The 16125-nt window shown below is 47.3% G+C and overlaps 2 pseudogenes; one reads left to right on the top strand and one right to left on the bottom strand.

Moving 5' to 3' along the window:
• Positions 1 to 554: 554 nt before the first annotated feature.
• LOC125542432 (chitinase CLP pseudogene) lies at positions 555 to 1774 on the bottom strand (annotated as a pseudogene).
• Positions 1775 to 9095: 7321 nt separating this feature from the next.
• Positions 9096 to 10395, top strand: LOC125542431 (chitinase CLP pseudogene; annotated as a pseudogene).
• Positions 10396 to 16125: the final 5730 nt, after the last annotated feature.

The following is a 16125-nucleotide window of genomic DNA, read 5'->3' as shown; positions in this document are numbered from 1 at the left end:
GCAGTCAAATGAGTTGACTTCCGAGTTTGAACATGAGACTATCACGCGATTCTTCCCACATCAGTATCGCCCGGAGAAGGTATCAGTACAGTCATATTAAGTCTCAGTCGACTAAAACTTAAAGTAGTCTCAGTCGATATTATATCCATAAGATTTTACATTGAGATTTATGTAAATTTTTTCTTCAGTTTTTTTTCTCTATTGCATGTTATGTCATTTGACTGGAACTTAGTTAAATCTCAATCGACTGAGACCTAATTACACCCATATCAATATCGTTCGTGCTCTAGTATCTCGCTTTCGAGCTCAGTTTTGTCGCCGCCAACCTGAAAACTGAGCGCAAGTTACCCCGGATCGATCAGGCGGAGGTGTCAGTGTCACTTGTCAGCCTAACTAATTACCGTGGCGTCGTGCTCTAATACTATATGGGCATCTTCCACTCATTTTCAAGAGAGATCGGTCCGTGTCAGTCAGTCACACTCATGGTTGATGGACAGAATATATTTTTCGAAAAAACAAAAACTTACACTTCTGGTCCAGCGTGATATCGGAGGTGATTAATTAATATTCCACCGATTTTATTTATTTCATTTCAACACTCCGAGCTATCATGGAAGTTCTTACACGCACGCACACCATGGAACCATGCACCGATGTGGAATTGTCGATCACTAGCCCGCCCTGGTGAAGTTGAAGTTGCTGCAGGAGAACCCCCTGGCTGGGAGGTACGGGGTGAAGCTGAGCGTCTGCTTGTCGTTGTCGAGCACCACCAGCTTGTTCTCCATCTGGAACCCCCCGATCACCACCGCCGGCGTCGCGCCCCCAGTGCCGCCTCCGGCCTGCACGAACGCGAAGCACGCCGTGCCGCTGTTCACCTGCGCCATGGAGTTGCCGCCCACCACCGTGAAGTTCGTCCCGCCCTCCAGCATCACGTCCACCTGCGGGACGGAGTAGCCCGACAGCGTCGGCGACAGCTTGGACGAGTCGTAGCACAGCTCGAACGGCGCCACGGCCGCCACCTTCGCGCTCGAGCCCATGGCGCGGTCGAAGGCCGTGATGAAGGGGCGGTACACGTCGCTGCGGAGTTGCGCGTAGGGGATCGTGGTGGAGAGGCCGACGATGAGCGCGCCGGAGCCGGAGACGGCCACGCGCGTCCCGTCGATGGCGATGCCGTTGGTGGCTGAGACGAAGTAGCCGGGGTTCCCGGAGAAGGGCTGGCGGAGCGGGACCCCGTCGGAGAGGAGCGTCGTGATGGCCGGCCGGTCCGCCGGGGGAGCTAGGAAGAATGGACCGCCGCCGAAGATGGCCGCGCCCACGCCGCTGCTCGGGAGGCAGAGCGCGAACGAGTTGGCCACCTTCTGCGTGCTCGCTACCTGGGCCGGGAACGATGCGCTGGAGCGTGCGAGCCCCGCCACGCCGACGGCGCCGGACGGGGCCGCCGCGCATGTCGCGGTGGCAGCGAAGGAGACCGGGGATATCGGGTTGCTGCCGTCGGTAGAGTTGGCGGAGAGTGTCACGGTCGTCGTCTGGCCGCTGCACGGCGTCGTGATGGCCGGAGCGGAGAGGTCGAGGACCAGCGGGCGGCCGGCGCTGAGCGGCGCCGTGTAGAGCGCGGTGGACGTTACGCCCTTGGTGACCTTCGTGAGCAGCGGCTTGCCGACGGTCGCCGCCGTGGAGACGGCGAGCAGGAGGAGGACCAGGACTGGCTTGGACTGCCACATTTTCGGCTCGTGCTGTGTTGTGTTGGAATCGATGCTGTGAAGGATGGCACGTACGTGCGTCCTATATATACCCTCGATCAGGAATCAGATTCACCAACGCATGCCTAGTCAACATTTGTCGCCATCAATGTTGCTTAACGAACTAGAGTTTCAATTTTCTACGGTATCGATCACATCCACAGATGATTCTCGCTCGTTCAAAGTCCATTCGAGATTATCCAAGATCTTGCACGCGTGCATTAACTGGTAGCTAGACTTTACATGCATGCATGCATGCGTTTCAGAGTATTTTTGTGTGTGTTTACATTCTTGATACTTCTAGTCGAGTTCTGGTGTGTTTAATTCTCTTTTGCTAACTAAGAGTATCTCCAACGGCTGCATAAAAATTTGGCGCCCAATAAAAGTTATAGCGTGTCACTTTAGCATTTTTAGTGCGCTGAGACCAACATCGTTTTTGCAGACGCCCAAAAACGCGCGCACAAAAAGCACACGATGCAAATTGTGAAGCGCGCGCAATCCGAAGCCCAAAATATGCTGCGCGCAATAGCGTTTTTCAGCACGCGCCTAAAAACTTTTAGCGCTGTAGCGCATCTGCTGAAGCTGTGCGGCGCCTAAAAAAAATATTTAGTGCGTGGATCTTTTTTTGAGCGCCTGTTGGAGATGCTCTAACCACTGATATGTTTACATTCTCATGTCAGAATATATCAGTCGATCTCTTAGGTTGATGAGTTGTACCGGAACGGAGCCGAGTCGAGTTCTGGTGTGTTTAATTCTCTTTTGCTAACTAAGAGTCTCTCCAACGGCCGCATAAAAATTTGGCGCCCAATAAAAGTTATAGCGTGTCACTTTAGCATTTTTAGTGCGCTGAGACCAACATCGTTTTTGCAGACGCCCAAAAACGCGCGCACAAAAAGCACACGATGCAAATTGTGAAGCGCGCGCAATCCGAAGCCCAAAATATGCTGCGCGCAATAGCGTTTTTCAGCACGCGCCTAAAAACTTTTAGCGCTGTAGCGCATCTGCTGAAGCTGTGCGGCGCCTAAAAAAAATATTTAGTGCGTGGATCTTTTTTTGAGCGCCTGTTGGAGATGCTCTAACCACTGATATGTTTACATTCTCATGTCAGAATATATCAGTCGATCTCTTAGGTTGATGAGTTGTACCGGAACGGAGCCGAGTCGAGTTCTGGTGTGTTTAATTCTCTTTTGCTAACTAAGAGTCTCTCCAACGGCCGCATAAAAATTTGGCGCCCAATAAAAGTTATAGCGTGTCACTTTAGCATTTTTAGTGCGCTGAGACCAACATCGTTTTTGCAGACGCCCAAAAACGCGCGCACAAAAAGCACACGATGCAAATTGTGAAGCGCGCGCAATCCGAAGCCCAAAATATGCTGCGCGCAATAGCGTTTTTCAGCACGCGCCTAAAAACTTTTAGCGCTACAGCGCATCTGCTGAAGCTGTGCGGCGCCTAAAAAAAATATTTAGTGCGTGGATCTTTTTTTGAGCGCCTGTTGGAGATGCTCTAACCACTGATATGTTTACATTCTCATGTCAGAATATATCAGTCGATCTCTTAGGTTGATGAGTTGTACCGGAACGGAGCCGAGTCGAGTTCTGGTGTGTTTAATTCTCTTTTGCTAACTAAGAGTCTCTCCAACGGCCGCATAAAAATTTGGCGCCCAATAAAAGTTATAGCGTGTCACTTTAGCATTTTTAGTGCGCTGAGACCAACATCGTTTTTGCAGACGCCCAAAAACGAGCGCACAAAAAGCACACAATGCAAATTGTGAAGCGCGCGCAATCCGAAGCCCAAAATATGCTGCGCGCAATAGCGTTTTTCAGCACGCGCCTAAAAACTTTTAGCGCTACAGCGCATCTGCTGAAGCTGTGCGGCGCCTAAAAAAAATATTTAGTGCGTGGATCTTTTTTTGAGCGCCTGTTGGAGATGCTCTAACCACTGATATGTTTACATTCTCATGTCAGAATATATCAGTCGATCTCTTAGGTTGATGAGTTGTACCGGAACGGAGCCGAGTCGAGTTCTGGTGTGTTTAATTCTCTTTTGCTAACTAAGAGTCTCTCCAACGGCCGCATAAAAATTTGGCGCCCAATAAAAGTTATAGCGTGTCACTTTAGCATTTTTAGTGCGCTGAGACCAACATCGTTTTTGCAGACGCCCAAAAACGAGCGCACAAAAAGCACACAATGCAAATTGTGAAGCGCGCGCAATCCGAAGCCCAAAATATGCTGCGCGCAATAGCGTTTTTCAGCACGCGCCTAAAAACTTTTAGCGCTACAGCGCATCTGCTGAAGCTGTGCGGCGCCTAAAAAAAATATTTAGTGCGTGGATCTTTTTTTGAGCGCCTGTTGGAGATGCTCTAACCACTGATATGTTTACATTCTCATGTCAGAATATATCAGTCGATCTCTTAGGTTGATGAGTTGTACCGGAACGGAGCCGAGTCGAGTTCTGGTGTGTTTAATTCTCTTTTGCTAACTAAGAGTCTCTCCAACGGCCGCATAAAAATTTGGCGCCCAATAAAAGTTATAGCGTGTCACTTTAGCATTTTTAGTGCGCTGAGACCAACATCGTTTTTGCAGACGCCCAAAAACGAGCGCACAAAAAGCACACAATGCAAATTGTGAAGCGCGCGCAATCCGAAGCCCAAAATATGCTGCGCGCAATAGCGTTTTTCAGCACGCGCCTAAAAACTTTTAGCGCTACAGCGCATCTGCTGAAGCTGTGCGGCGCCTAAAAAAAATATTTAGTGCGTGGATCTTTTTTTGAGCGCCTGTTGGAGATGCTCTAACCACTGATATGTTTACATTCTCATGTCAGAATATATCAGTCGATCTCTTAGGTTGATGAGTTGTACCGGAACGGAGCCGAGTCGAGTTCTGGTGTGTTTAATTCTCTTTTGCTAACTAAGAGTCTCTCCAACGGCCGCATAAAAATTTGGCGCCCAATAAAAGTTATAGCGTGTCACTTTAGCATTTTTAGTGCGCTGAGACCAACATCGTTTTTGCAGACGCCCAAAAACGAGCGCACAAAAAGCACACAATGCAAATTGTGAAGCGCGCGCAATCCGAAGCCCAAAATATGCTGCGCGCAATAGCGTTTTTCAGCACGCGCCTAAAAACTTTTAGCGCTACAGCGCATCTGCTGAAGCTGTGCGGCGCCTAAAAAAAATATTTAGTGCGTGGATCTTTTTTTGAGCGCCTGTTGGAGATGCTCTAACCACTGATATGTTTACATTCTCATGTCAGAATATATCAGTCGATCTCTTAGGTTGATGAGTTGTACCGGAACGGAGCCGAGTCGAGTTCTGGTGTGTTTAATTCTCTTTTGCTAACTAAGAGTCTCTCCAACGGCCGCATAAAAATTTGGCGCCCAATAAAAGTTATAGCGTGTCACTTTAGCATTTTTAGTGCGCTGAGACCAACATCGTTTTTGCAGACGCCCAAAAACGAGCGCACAAAAAGCACACAATGCAAATTGTGAAGCGCGCGCAATCCGAAGCCCAAAATATGCTGCGCGCAATAGCGTTTTTCAGCACGCGCCTAAAAACTTTTAGCGCTACAGCGCATCTGCTGAAGCTGTGCGGCGCCTAAAAAAAATATTTAGTGCGTGGATCTTTTTTTGAGCGCCTGTTGGAGATGCTCTAACCACTGATATGTTTACATTCTCATGTCAGAATATATCAGTCGATCTCTTAGGTTGATGAGTTGTACCGGAACGGAGCCGAGTCGAGTCAGCCCAACTCACTGTACCCTGAGAGGGAGTTTCGTGAAGCAGCGCTGAGAGCGCACAACCGAATCCCCCAGTTGCAGGCTTGGATCACACGATCGATGCACCGCACCGCACCGGCCAGGGAACCTCCGTGTCGTCGCGCCATAATAGCAGAACAGGCCAACTCTCTCGAGGAAATTGAGCCGCCATCGCTTGCATGGACCACGCTCTTATCGGACTCAGATGGCGACTGCTCTGCCGTGCGATTTAACGCGAGGGTGGAGGAACCTACTACGTGCATGGCACGTTGCCACTGTCGCGGTCTAGCTCCGGCATGCCGCGCCGACGCTGTAGCTCGTTCATAATGGCTTGGCGCGATTGACGCATGGATCTCGCGTTCCTGCCAAACCGGGAGAGATCTAGTCAAACCATCTGACTGACGGACACAAACAGGTGTAGTGTAACTACACACGCATAATATACAATACAGTATAAACTTGTATGCTCTGTGTGAACACTACCCGGAACACAACCCTGCTGGGTAGGCAGAAACAGAGGGACCCTCCTTCAATGCCTCCTTCAACAATTGCATGGTGTGCGGTTCAGCAGCTGCCAAGCCGACGTACGTTTTCGAGTCTTCGAGTTCCATATGTACACTGCAATAGTGCAATGTACAGGGACGTGGAGCCAAGCCTTCAATGCCTCGTAAAACAATTGCATGCTGTGTGGTTCAGTAGGAATGGAGCCAAGCCGACGTACGTTTTCGAGTCTTCGAGTTCCACATGTACACTGCAATGCAATGGGACGTGGCACGTACAACTCACATCGACACCGACACCGACATCGAGTGATACATATCGGGCCACCTCCTGCATCCTATCTTAACGACTTAACCCATGCTGCATGTCATGTGATTGAACATATTCGTAGTAGTTATAGTGCACCCACACGCAAGATTATTATGTCATGACACTGTGCATGGAGCTTAGGCTTTGAATGCGACTTTCCACGCAAATCAAGGCCGGATGATAACATGGAAAAGGGGGAGAACATTCAGAGTCTTCATTCCTCAAGCAACATCACAACAGTGATCACCCGAATACACATCGGTCCAGCTCATGAAGTCGGGCACAGTTTGCCATGCTACAACTGAATCATACAATAGCACGTATACTTAGAACATCTATAGCTGGATATGTTTAGTATGATCCTCAAATGCTCGCGACGCGCCCGCGGAAAATGACCCGACACGTCTTAAATTTTACTTGTTGTATCCAGACATTTCATATTAGATTCTTAAATCCATACAAAGACATGCAAACGAAATAAGCTACGTAGTAAGTCGATCACCTAGCTACTCACCATCGGAGATGTCCACGATCCCCGTGCCTGGCTCCGGCAGCATTGGCGACAGCTGCAGCTCTGGCTCATTCGGCGCCTCCGACTACTCCGCACCGGTCTCCTCCACCTCTATCTCCACATCCAGTTCGGCGAAGAGCGCGTTGAACGCCGCCTGCTTCTGTTGGAGGAACGTCTGGTTGGCCTCCATATAGACCTCATCCTGAATGGACTCCAGGAATCCAGGATGGCCTGCTGCTCCGCCATCTCGTCGGACTAGGCGCCGGCTAACTCCGTCTCCACCTGCTCCATGTTGAAGCCCGGCAGCTGCTGCTCTGGCTGCTTCGCCTCCTCCATCTCCATCAGAGCCAGCTCCTCCTCCTCCTCTTCCCCTGAACACCCGAACACACATGCATCGATCTGATCGCCACATCGGTCCAACTCTGAAAGGCGGGCACAGTTTGCTATGCTACAACTGAATCATACTATAGCATGTACTTAGAGCCAGGCTCGTCCAAGGGCATGTGCGGGTTGTGCGACCGCACAGGGCCCCAAATTCAAGGGCTCCCCTGTTTTCGGCCAATGTTTGTATATTATTTGTTTTGGGCCTTTTTTTCGCAGCTAGTCGCGGGCTCCCTCAAACTGGGCCGGGCCTGCTTCAATATGTCCTGAACCGAGCCCTAGTCCCAATCTACACAGCTTACCGATCCATCGATCAATCTACCATGTTTCCCGAGACGAACTGACAGATCTGCGCCGCCGCCGCAGGGAGACCTAGGCTAGTGGTGTTGTCTCATTTTTGATTGCTTCGTTTCCTTTGTTTTTTTGCTTTAGTGATTGCTTCATTTCCTGCCCGGAGACACAGCTCAGTTCATAGCCCTTCTTGTATCAAGAACTAGCCGCCGGTCGCTCGGAAAGTTGCGGCAAATCAAAACACACAAGTTGAAGCAGCGGGTGGCCAAGACCAAAGGTGAGGGCATCACCGATATGTCTAACAGGTGCGCTCAAATTGAATCCATTAAATTTAGACTATATTGTGTGCTGCTGAATAATTATATTAGTCAGTATATTGTGCGCATATGCATCAATTCATCAATCAACTTTTTTTAGGGGATATGTGAAGTAGGTTAGTTAATCAAATTGACACACACCAAGATTTCCAAGATAGTTGATCATTTAACATTCAGGTCGTTTATTTTTGTTATATTATCTTGACTAGCCTATAATTCAGGTCGTTTATTTTTGTTATATTATCTTGACACACACCAAGAATTTAGGGGATATATGAAGTAGCCGTTGGCGGCTGGTGGAGGACCGTCCAAGTCGTCGGACAAGGAGTCGTTGTCGTCGTCAGAGGAAACGATGATGAGGCCCTTGAAGCGCCGGACGGCCTGGTCCTGTTATCGCTTGAGCTGAGCGAGGAGGAGACGATGATGAGGCCCTTGAGGCGCTGGATGGCATGGTCTTGTTACCGCTTGAGCTGAGCCGCCTCTGTCATCTTCTCCTTAGCCTTGCGCTCGAACTGCTCGATAGATACCCTTGAGAGCCTTCACATACTTTTGGCGGAGCCGCCGAGCGTCTATCTCCACGGTCGTAAGCGACCGGTGGTACATCCATGCAAGGAGCGGCTCGTCCTCGTTAGGCTCCGCAGGTAACCAGCGGCAGCGGCCGCTCGCCACATGTACACTGCAATGTAATGGGACGTGGCACGTACACTCACACCGACACCGACATCGAGTGATACATATCGTATCGGGTGCATCCTATCTTAACGACTTGTGCATGTCATGTGATGGAACATATTCGTAGTTATAGTGCACGCACACGCAAGATTGTTAGGCATGTCATGACACTGTGCATGGAGCTTAGACTTTGAATGCGACTTTAAACACGAATCATGGCCGGATAACATAGACAAAGGAGAGAAAATTCAGAGTCCTCATTCCTCAAGCAACATGGCAACATTCCTCACCCGAACACGCATGCATCGATCTGATCTCCACATCGGCCGAACTCAGGAAGGCGGGAAGTTTGCACTTTGCAATGCTATAGCTGAATCATACTAGAAGAATTTGACCCGAATAAGAACACATATGTAAACACAGGAAAAAACGCATGCTACCAATTAGTGCGCGCATGCAAAATCTTGGATTAGAGGAGAATCATCTGTGACTGTGATGATTGTGATCGATAATGTAGAAAAATGCAATTCTGATACGCCAAGCAACTCTGATCGCCCCAAACGTTGACCAGACATGCATTGGCCAAACTGATTATTCTCGAGATCGAGGGTATATATAGGGCGCACCTATGCCTTCCATCACAGCATCCATCCTCCCGAGCTTGAGCTGCGCCCAAGGCGACATCACCGGCCAAAATGTGGCAGTCCAAGCCAGTCCTGATGCTCCTCCTGCTCGCCGTCTCCACAGTGGCGACCAGCGGCAAGCCGCTGCTCACGAAGATCACCAAGGGCGCGTCCACGGCGCTCTACACCGCGCCTCTCAGCGCCGGCCGGCCGCTGGTCCTCGACCTCTCCGCCCCGGCCATCACGACGCCGTGCAGCGGGCAGACGACGACCGTCACGCTCTCCGCCAACTCCACCAACGGCAGCAACCCTCTGTCCCCAGTCTCCTTCGCCGCCACCGCCACCTGCGCGGCGGCCCCGTCCGGCGCCGTCGGCGTGGCGGGGCTCGCGCGCTCCAGCGCCTCGTTCCCGGCGCAGGTTGCCAGTACGCAGAAGGTGGCCAACTCGTTCGCGCTCTGCCTCCCGAGCGACGGCAGGACCGGGTTCAGCGGCAACGGCGTGGGCGCGGCCATCTTCGGCGGCGGTCCGTTCTTCCTCGCGCCCCCGGCGGACCGGCCGTCCATCACGACGCTCCTCTCCGACGGCATCCCACTCCGCCAGCCCTTCGCCGGGAACCCTGGTTACTTCGTCTCAGCCACCAACGGCATCGCCATAGACGGTACGCGCGTGGCCGTGTCCGGCTCCGGCGCGCTCGTGGTCGGCCTCTCCACCACGATCCCCTACGCGCAGCTCCGGAGCGACGTGTACCGCCCCTTCATCGCGGCCTTCGACCGCGCCATGGGTGCCAGCGCCAAGGTGGCGGCGGTGGCGCCATTCGAGCTGTGCTACGACTCGTCGAAGCTGGCGCCGACGCGGTTCGGGTACCTGGTGCCGAACGTGGACGTGATGCTGGAGGGCGGGACGAACTGGACGGTGGTAGGCGGCAACTCCATGGCGCAGGTGAATAGCGGCACGGCGTGCTTCGCGTTCGTCCGGTCGGGAGGCAGCACGGGGAGCGCGACGCCGGCGGTTGTGATCGGAGGGTTCCAGATGGAGAACAAGCTGGTGGTGCTGGACAACAGCAAGAAGACGCTCAGCTTCACCCAGAACCTCCCGGGCATGGGCTTCTCCTGCAGCAACTTCAATTTCACCAAGGCCGCCTAGTGATCCACATCGTTTGTTGCATGCTGTGCTTACCAGGGCTCTATGTTGAAACAATAAATAAAAGATATAAATACTAAATCCAGTTGAAGTGACACTTTGTTTACGCTGTTAATATTAGTCAAGATATGAATTGTATGGAAGCACTATGGCAAATTTGTTTACACTTTTGTTTACGCGATGATAACAAATTTAGTTTGCAAGCACGCTAGTTTTTTTGACAAAAAAAAGACGAAGAACCGTGACGGAGTTTGCCATGCTAGACAACTAAACTTGTCATCCTCGAAGAACATATTTTGCCATGAAACCGTTTGATTTACGATGGTAAAAGAATCTCATGTATGATTTGTAGTGGAGTCCTAATTGTATTGCAATTAATATCAGGTACGATATAGATTGTGTGCTAATATTATGTAGGATATAATTAGTTAGTTAGGGATGTGGAGTATCTTCTTCTGAGCTCAAATGCTCCCTAATGAGCAGAAAAATAGAAAAAAAAATAGTGAAAAACTTTAAATTCAAACAAATTATGATAAAATTTGACAAACTTTTTGTATGCTTGCAAAATGTCAACATGAAATGCATTCGTGAAAGTCGTGGCAAAAAAAATTGATGCTAAAAAAATGCTAGTTTTGAAAATTTGATAAACTTTTTGTATGCTTGCAAAATGTCAACATTAAATGCATTCGTGGAAGTCGTGGCAAAAAAAATTTGATGCTCCAAAATGCTAGTTTTGAAAATATTTTGGGGTGCTGGTTTTGTTTTTTCTGCCACAACTTCCATGAATTTCATTTCATGCTGAAATTTGTGAAGCGCACAAAACATTTGTCAAAGTTTACCAAAAAAATATGAAGATTTTTTTAATTATTTTACTATTATTTCAATTTTGCTGTTCATCAGGGTGCATTTGAGTTTGGGATCAAAATAATACTTTCACTTAGTTAGTGGCGACATTGATATTAAGCTTGATATTAATTAATGGAAGGTGATAAACATGTTTAATGCTAAGCTCCGGAGTGACGTATATCATTGTTTTTTTTAGAAAAACATGGAGTGATCCCCGGTTTCATTAACCAGAATGAAACCACATTGTAGCCTGCTGAGCCAGCTTTTGCAAAGTTGCAAAAAAAAAACGATTACAAAGCATTGCATTTTGACACGATAGATTGATCTTGTGCAGTTGTGCGCGTCGCATTCAGCGGAGGTGACGATACCTGCTCGGGGGCCAAGTGCTCTGTAGGACGGACGCATCACATTGCACCTTCATGTTCTTTGTTTTGGAGATCCAAGCTGGGGCCCCTCTGGTTGCCATTGCTCAAACCGAGAGTTGGGATTCAGAAGCAGCTTGTATAGCCACTTGTTTCTGTTCTCGCTCAGCCAGTTAGGCCCTATTTGGTTGGGCTACGGATTCCCAAGAATCACTTTACCTGTGGATTCCTGAAAAATCAGTTGTGGCTGTGGATTCTGAAAAATCAAAAGCTGGCTATTTGTTTGCTGCACTACTAGACATCTGTAGGAACCTTAAATGTTGTAAAATGTCTATAATGCCTCTCAACGTGGAGTTTGCGAATGAACAAATAGATCTTTTTATGCTACTGGCCAAATACTGAATCTCTTGGGGCCCATCCGCCAGTTGAACTTGGGGCAGTCCCGCTAGACCTCCAACGCTGCACATGTGGAGGTGATGCAGCCCAGCTGGACCTTCCATGCGGCGCAGAGGGAAATCAAAAAGGGCGGCGCAGTCGAAGCTTAGGAGGAGCGGGTTATGACCTAGAGAAAGTTTTGGAATTATGTGTCTTGCAACTATATTCAAATGACTAGAAATTACTAATATTCAAAATACCTCATTATGAAATTATACATGTATTTATGCATGAAATTACATTACATGATTATCATGGAATTATCACTTGTTGAAACGTGTACTTAAGTTATATATACATCCAGTGTCGGCGTCAATGTCAGTTGGACGTGTCACATTGCAGATGCCAAACTCCAAGACTCGAAAACGCACGTTCGCTTCATCGGTTGGCAGCCGCCGAAGTGCCCATCAGACCACAACCTGTTAATTAAGACAAGAATCAGCGCAATCGAAACCCAAAGCATCCTGCAAATTTATTCAAGTTGGCTTCTTAGGCCTTTTTTGGTTTAGAGGAATTTTGTAGAAATTCCATAAGATAGGATATCTGTTGAAAAGAAATTTCAGAGCTTTTTGGTTTGTAAAAATAGAATCCTATTTCTGTGGAGAATTTTTTTTATCCTGCATACTTCATAGGAGAATAAACATTAGCCTAGATTTAATAAAAAAAGTCTTATGATGTGAACCAAAGAATATCTCTTTTTTCTTTTGTATTCATAAAATTTGAGATGCATGTCATCTCGTTCTCTATTCCTATAATTTTCTTATCCTATAAATCAAAGAAATCTTAACATTCATGGCTCGAATAACGCAGGTAGCTAGTAGTTATGGAAGTGGCCAAGTTTATCTTTATATCTACAAGTACATATACTTCCCGACGAGACCATGCCGTGGCAGCTGCGTTCGTACGTACGGATCGATTGGGTGTCCACTGCTTACAGCGTCACGAGTTCTTTCCGACAGAGGCACGCACGTAGCATGCATGCAGATCGATCCAGCCGGCCGGGCACACACGTAGCACACACCTACGTACACAGCTTGTGCATCCTCTCGTAAGTACGTATCGATCGCTTAATCTCTCCAGGGCCAACTTGCTGATGTCCATAAAAATACGTGAGCATATTTATGTTGATGCTACTTGCTACCCAGTTCAGCAGCCTTCCCAAGGAAGATGGTGCAACACTGGTGCAACCTTGGAGGCTTATCGTCGTTGTATCATACTTCTTTAGTCCCAAAATAATTGTCTTAATTTCAGTACAACTTTGTATTAAAGTTAGCACAAAGTTGAGAAACTTATTTTAGGATGGAGAGAGTATGATTTGGTATTCGGGAAGGTGCGCCTATAGTCAATGCCCTAAGAATATAGCCATGTTCGATGAACCTTGTTAACACATCTTGGTGTTGTTTGCTCATGCCATGTGATTGTTTGTTCTCGACGGATCCACGGTGGCATTGGACTATTCTGATCGTGAGTTACCTTACATTTTGATTAGAAGTTTGGTAAGTAAATTAAAATTGAATTGTTTCAGAACGTAAGTAAATTAAGGTGATTGATTATCATATGCATGGAAGGTTGGACGAAGGGGTGGTGGAAAGAAAGGTGACATGGGAACCTTACGTTCTTTCTAGGTAGTAGAGATAGTAGAAATACATTCATTTTGATCCATTTCTATGACAAGTAATTCCAGACGATTGAGTATTGCTTATCCAAATTATAGTAGTATTTCGGTTTGTTTCATTATGTAATACAAAACGCAAAAACGAAGTATTATTTTTAAGTGGATGCTAAATTTTCCACGAATGAAGTGCAAAAGAATCTTTAGGGAAATTCTCATATAGGATTTCCTAAAAATCAAACAATCCATAAAGGAATAGAAAAACATCCTAAGTTTTCCGATCCTCTACTTTTATATAAAAATAATTTAAATAAAGAGCCCTTCATAAATAATTAACCCAAATAAAAAGGTCATCTTTCATTTACCAAGAGTCAGCGGCTCAGTCGGCGGAGACCAGCAACTCCATTTTCCATTAGGCTAGTGATAAGCACCGGCGCGCCGGCCCATTTGGGCCGCGCCTTATCCATTCGATTCCGTTCAGCTGGGCCATGAGATCCTTATTCACAAATCACTTCATCCCTTGCCGCATGCGTCCCTCCCTCTTCGTTGTCTTCCTCTCGTCACCACACAGCTCCGCCCACCTTCCAGACAGTTGTTCCTTGCCGGTCGCCTCCCGCCGACTTGCCTCGTCATCGTCAGTAGCCGCCGTCGCCGATCGCCTTTTTAAGCAGCCGGTAGCAGCCCGCCCCCCTCTTCCTCCTCGACCTTTGCAGTCGTGGGTAGCCATCACCGGCTACGGCACCGCTGCTCACCGGTGACGGCACTCCACCGGTGGGGCCCCCCGGTTGCAACGTTGATGGAGGCGACGAAGTAACTCGCGAAAACCACTATATATGGTTCCAACAAAAAAATGGCTAGTTGAACAAAATTTCTCGCCGACTGCACCAAAAATCGCGATCCCAGCAAAAAAGAAAAAAATGCTTTTGTACTCGCATCTATGGAAATCACTAGTTCCAGCAAAGATGCTTGATGCTTCCAGCAAAAACAATGGTTCGTTGAAACAAACTCTCTCGCCGGCCGCACCAAAAATTGCAATCCCAGAAAAAGAAAAAAAAGAGGTAATATCATCGGGAGTCATAGAACTTGCGCTCAATGTTCGGTTTGGTGCTAAAACATTGAAAATACAGATTTGTGGTTATCCAACTTGCGTTATCGTGCAAATACGGTCACTTCGCTTGTATCTAGCCGTATGGCCTGCCCACGTGGCGCGCCAGCCTGACGGAGTCCCACCTGTCAGTGACTAGGAGTGCAAGGCGTTGGGTGACCCTAGCACGCCGTTTTTCATTTCAGAAAATCCCTACGTAATTTATTTAATGACGATAAAAGACGTCAAATATAATGAAAAAAAGATGGGGTAGATAGGGTTCGAACCAACAACCTGTTAATTAAACAATCATCCATCCCACCAATGCTGCTTGATGTTGTACATGCACAACTAAAATCTATTTGATTACACACAAAAGCACGTCAAGTTATTCTCAAAAAGAAAAACATGTCAAGTTTGTCCAGGTTAATCAGATAAATAGACACACATGTCTAACTGGTAATTTAAGGGTGGGGCCACTAGTCAGTGTGATACTAACAACAGGTCAGCCTAACCAGGTCACTAGACTAATCTACACAGTGCCCACCTGTCAGTGCGTCAACACAAAATTTGTAACTTGGGCGCATGGATAATTCCGCAGGGAAAAAAGGGGCCCGATGGATTCCATTCGTCGACCTCAAGTGTGAAACCGCAGGAGCTAACCACTACACCAAGTACCTATAATTGTCTAAAAGATAAACAATAAATTTTATATTTGGCAATGAAAACTACTCGTATTCAGGTTTTTTCTCCCGGACCGAATTTCTGATAACAGATTGGTTACCAGAAATTTTTGTGGTCCCCGGAAAAATATGTTATTGCCTGAATTTTTTAATTTAAATGACAGAAACCATGTCAAATAGATATCTCTCGTATGCATACAATATCAGAACGACAATGAATTGAACTTGCGATTTTTCAAATTTGAATTTTATTTGAAATTTTTTGGCCAAAAAGGTGAGATTTTTTGGAACCGGTTTTCTGGCTGAACGTGGGGAAAAATGGAATCTAAAAAGAATCTGCGTCTATATTAAAGAAGGCACATCTCTTTACAGTCACGAGTATGTAGCTAGTGCATGTGTGTATACGATGTCTAGAGTTCAAATCCCCTCAAATCTTTTTTTATTATTCTCTTTGCGATTAAGTTGTACACACATGTGTATGTATTATTGAGGGGCTGCTACTTAATTAAATACAGAAAGGGGGGTGTTTCTGTAAAATAAAAACATGCGTGCCTCCTTCAAGCTGTTCCCAGTCATTGACAGTGGGCATAGCCACCCTGACATGCCACATCAGCGCAGGATACGTCTGAATACAAGCAAAGTGACCGTATGTGCACAAGGACGCAAGTTAGATGACCACAAATTCGTATTTTTAAAGTTTTAGCACCAAACTGAACATTGAGCGTAAGTTGTATGACTGTAGGTGATATTACCTCGAAAAAAAAATGCTTGTGTACGCATTCATGGAAATCCCTGGTTCCAACAAAAATGTTTAATGGTTTCAGCAAAAACAATGGCTAGTTGAAGAAAAAAAAACCCTGCTGGTTCCAA

This window comes from Triticum urartu, chromosome 3A, assembly GCF_056163025.1.
Source record: "Triticum urartu cultivar PI428250 chromosome 3A, HENAU_Tu73, whole genome shotgun sequence".
Taxonomy (NCBI): Eukaryota; Viridiplantae; Streptophyta; class Magnoliopsida; order Poales; family Poaceae; genus Triticum; species Triticum urartu.
The sequence above is the reverse complement of the archived record's forward strand: the minus strand, read 5'-3'. Positions and strand labels throughout refer to the sequence as shown.